General features: G+C 32.9%; 1 pseudogene; it reads right to left on the bottom strand.

The window, feature by feature from the left end:
* Positions 1-3233: 3233 nt before the first annotated feature.
* LOC122121173 lies at positions 3234-3330 on the bottom strand (annotated as a pseudogene).
* Positions 3331-5065: the final 1735 nt, after the last annotated feature.

Raw genomic sequence — 5065 nt, 5'->3', positions numbered from 1 at the left:
GTTGTACATTTGGGTGATGGAAATACTTTACTTACACAGGTGTAAATTAAATAGATTTTTTTTAGGTAGACTGTACTTCTTGAACTAAGACCCTGGATGATGTCTCTGAGATTTTTCTCTCAAGACTACCACTCTACTACTTTGAGCCACAGTTCCAATTCTAATTTTCTGTTGGTTGTTTGGTGATAAGAGGATACTAGACATTCTTCCCCAGGATGGCTTCAAACCATGATTGTCAGATATCAGCCTCCCGAGTAACCAGGATGCTAGGCATGAGCTGTCGATAGTTTTAATAATTTAGTAAATTGTACAGTTACCGAAGTTGTACATTATCATTATAACCTGTGTAATATATGTGTGTATGTATATATCAATGCATACGGATAGAAATATTTTAACATATTTTTGTATCTACAGTAGATTTATGAAATTATCCATTATAAAATAAAATGGAAACAAAAGTTAATAAGGATCAAAACAAAGGAAATTATCACATGTTTCTTGATGTTTAATGGAATACGAATTGCGAGAATCAGTTTGGGAAAACCATCTCTACGTTAACAAAATGGATAAGAGGTATTAATTCCAATCCATCTATTTGCCCATATTGTGCAACCTCACACATGAGTGTCAAAATCAAACAACACTTTTTGCCTTTGCTTTTAACTCACCTGTTATAATTTACGGGTTAGATGAAGTAATCAAATAAAGATTAAAATAATGTTATGTGAGGCTATGAATTAGAGCTGAAAATGATTTTAAACATGATAATAGCTAATTAACTTGCATATTTCTTACTTTTACTTTGTCATGTCCCTCATTCCCATATTAGGAAAGTATATAGAAGTTCTCACTGAATTATATGTACAATTATGAAAAAAAATGTATTGAAAGAATATGGGCACAATGTGGTTTTAGCTTATTGAGACCTGTAGGGGGAAGTGTGTTTTTGAGGACTTGCAATACATTGTGATGAAGATGAAGGGAGGGATGTGCTTATTCTGGAAAACTGGCTAGAGGATTGCTCCCATAAAGGTAGTGATGAATTCTTCCAAAAGGTTACAGTAAAATCACTTTCACAAGCATGTTCACTGCTGCACAATTCACCGTAGCCAAGTTACGGAAACAGCCCAGATGCCCTTGGGCGGAGTGCTGGTTGGAGAATGTGTGGCACATATACACAATTGGATTGCACCTATCCATTTTTAAGACTGTTACATTATTTGCAAAGAAATGGATAGATCTAAAAATTTATTAAGTGAACAAAGTCAGAGCCAGACACACAAAGGACCCATGTTCTGTCTCATATTTGGAAGCTAGAAATTTATACAAGTTTACACAAAAATATTAACCAAAGCATGAGATTTGCAGAGGAGTATTTCAAAGGTGTAATTTCTTATAAAATTGAACTTTACTCCAACAAAATTAATAGCAGGAAACTATCATTTGGACGATGTGAGTGGAAGTCAAAAGGAAGGAATAAAGAGAGTTATGGAAGAAGAGAGTGAGGGTATAATATTCAATGCAACTGTATAAAACTAGAAAAAATTAAAGTGGGATGAGGTTTGGAAGGGTGTGGAAAAGTTATATAAAGATCCATTATATTAAAAAACTGATTTGATGAATGGAAATTCCCTTGTACAAGTATTTAAGATAAGAAAATTATAATCAAAAACAATGGAGACATCTGATCATAAATTCTATTTCCATCTCTTTTAAAAATAAAAATTATTTGTTCTATAATTTGATCAGAGGGATGGATTTTGTTGCTAGCTATATCATTGCACATCTGTCTCTCTCTTCCTCTTTCCTTCTCATGGTTCTCATAGGTAATATGATTACTCCATAATTATCCTACTTTATTTTGCTTTTATAGTTTTTTTACATCATTTCACTTTCTGCTCTGTCATTTCCCAATTCATTTACATATAAGGCATTATTTCCTATTTTCTCATTCCTAGAATAAGCTGCACATGAAGACACCACTGGTCCTCATTTTCAGTTTGTCCCTTTGAATACAGAGGAAAATCTTTCCTCTGCTCTCTACCAAATCTCTACTCTCCAGTTAGAATAATTTAGAATAGTAAAAATGAAAAAAGAGAAAATAAAAAATAGTGAAAAAACAGATGCGGAAAATTCACCAGAATAACGATGAATATACACCTCTTCATCTAGAAGCCTACTGTGGACACTTAGACATTGTCCATGAGTTGGTGGCTCAAAGCAGATATTCATGGAATAACTGTGAAAGGGTGGATACCCCTGCACAGTACTTATACATGGAATAATACCAGAGTGGCTTCTTTATTTCATCATGATGCAGACACCAGTGGCCAAACTACAGGCCTCTTGACCCCCTTGCTGCTGGGTATAGATATAGCAAAGAATCGCTGGATCTCCTTCTGTTGAACCATTATATCAAACCAGATCTGAAGCACAACTTAGAAGAAACTGCATTTGATATTACCAAAAGGATAAGTATGTATCACTACCTCTTTGAAGTTGTGGAAATCTGTACAAATTGTTCTCTTAAGTCCTAATGTTTCCATTAAGTTTCTTAAATTTCAAAATTGCCAGTCCATCCCATGTGTCCATACAAAATATTTTCACAATAACAAGCAAGAGCAATATTTTACTTTAGAAATTCATGGATTCCATGGTATTCTTCCAAGTGAATTGCCTGACTTTGATGTCAAAATATATTCGAGTTGTTTGTATACATCAATAATGATATCTATAGAGTTTGTGATTTTTTTAAATCAGAAATAATTTTAACTTATCTGTTGAAATGAGTAGTAGAGAAACTAAAGATATTTCTGGTGCTTGTCTGAAAAAAGTATATTTTAAAATATTTATATTCTGTTTGTATAATGTCCATAATCTATTTCTTTCTCTCCTAGATATAATATTTTGAATTTGACATTATATTATAATATATAGGTCCATTAATAAATGTGTTCTTTCAGATTGCATTCCATATAGTAACAGTTTAAGATTCCTTTAATTCCTACGTCCTTATAGAATTTTATTTCTTTGGGATAAAATGACAATGTTATCTTATTTCAAAAGTTTTATAAAGGTTATGCTATATAAAGGCCTTTCTAAAAAGGTGAAGATTGAATACACTCATGTCAAACTAACTTTTATTTCTATGAATTATATGTATTATTACACTTGTATATTTGTAATCAACTTTTTCATAACTGTTTTTCATTTCTTGCATCTGAAGAATGAAAAATATGGAATACTTCACAAATTTTCATATCATCCTTGTGCAAAAGCCATGTTAATCTCTGTATTGTAATTCAGGTAGACATGCTGCTGAAGCATGTAGTATCTTGTAAATTTACGTAGTTAATGATGCAAACTTAAGATAGGCATATATCCTTGGTTGCCTATTTGCAACAAGGAAACCTATTGTTCCCAAATTTGCTATTCATCTTATTTCTGCAAAATTCTGTGTATGGTGGAAAAAACTTATATTGTTTGTTCAATTGCTCACATTTGCAATTTTTTGTCAATAACTATTTTAAGTCTTTTTCATTTGAAATTTGATCATACTTTGAAGCCTTCATAGCTAGGTCCAAAGGTGATGGATTTTCAAGTACTTATTTTTTAACTGATTTAGCTTTGTGGAGCTAATGGATTCAAAGTAAGCCTTGCTTAAGAGCTACTTCTAAACTTCTGCAGCTTAAAATTTCCCAAATGAGGTCTTACTGGCACAAATGTCTGCCTGACCCTTTACCCTTGCTCCATGTAAGAACAGACCTACCAGAATATCTTACCCTGACAGCATAGATTGTCTTATTGGAGCAAAACTAATCTTAGTTACAAAGGATCATAAAGTGATAAACAGTTCAGACAGAACTGTTCAGACTAAGCCAGGCGCTGATGGCTCTCGCCTGTAATCCTATCTACTCAGGAGGCTCCAGGAGAAGTCCATATGTTTCTCCTTGTTATTAGGCCTTAAATTGGTAATGTTTTAATCACAGTGTTTCCTCTTGCCTCTAGGATGTACATCTCCGAATGGTAAAGCTCTAAGTTTAATTCTACCAAACACTGAGGTAGAGGTAATGGAATAATATTTTAAAACAGTTGCCTTTGTTACCTTAACCACAACAGAACAATGCAAAGCATTTTCTTATATTATATATACTTATATATTTTATATTTATGTGCTGATTTTATATTTCACACAGTGAATCTTACTGGAATTAATTTATAATTTGACAAATTAATTGATATTTACTACAATAAATAGATTGGAATATAAATAATCAGGATTAGAATATATATTAGAATATAAAAAGTATCAATGCAACGTTTTCAGTATAAACATGTGATACCTTCTAATTGTTCTTGGTTTCTGAATTCACATGGTAAAAAAAAACAATGTTTTCTTTAATCTATAAGGGATTTTACTCTGCTGCTCTGTTTATTGTTTTAACTCGCTGGTCCCAAACTGTTTTTCTCCATATTTCTGAAGCATTCCTACTGATTATACTCGAATTTTGCTGATATGATGTCTAAAAGGTATTATTCTTCCACAGGATCCACGGGTCCTAGGATCCCAGGTCCCAGTTACCTGCATCATCAAATAACTAGGGCAAGAGATCTCACCGAGGCCCATGCAACATACCAACAGAAAGTAATTGAAGACCCATCTTAATTTCTCATTTCCTATATTTCAGGGGCCCAATTCCTTGAAATGCAGGAATTAGCAGTAAGCACTTGGGAAATGCAAGGCAACTTAAAATGCCATATGAAATCACAAAATGTGAAAGTACAGTAATTCAAACTTTCTATTTTCAGATGACCATCCCATAGGAGTGAACAAGACCACAAATGTCACAAAATGATTTGTAATACCCCTCTTCTAATGATTAATGAATGATTTCAGTCCAGCATCATCAGGCCAAAAAATAGTTCCTGGAAAGATAGATCCATAATTGATCTACCAATGCTAGGAATATTTGTCATACAGTTCAAATATAATTCAGAAAAAACATTGATTGAGAAGAACCTTATTGCTTCAAAACACTAGTACTTCAGACAAACTTGGTTC

This window comes from Dipodomys spectabilis, unplaced genomic scaffold, assembly GCF_019054845.1.
Source record: "Dipodomys spectabilis isolate Male_0828 unplaced genomic scaffold, ASM1905484v1 ptg000185l, whole genome shotgun sequence".
NCBI classification, from domain to species: domain Eukaryota; kingdom Metazoa; phylum Chordata; class Mammalia; order Rodentia; family Heteromyidae; genus Dipodomys; species Dipodomys spectabilis.
The sequence above is the reverse complement of the archived record's forward strand: the minus strand, read 5'-3'. Positions and strand labels throughout refer to the sequence as shown.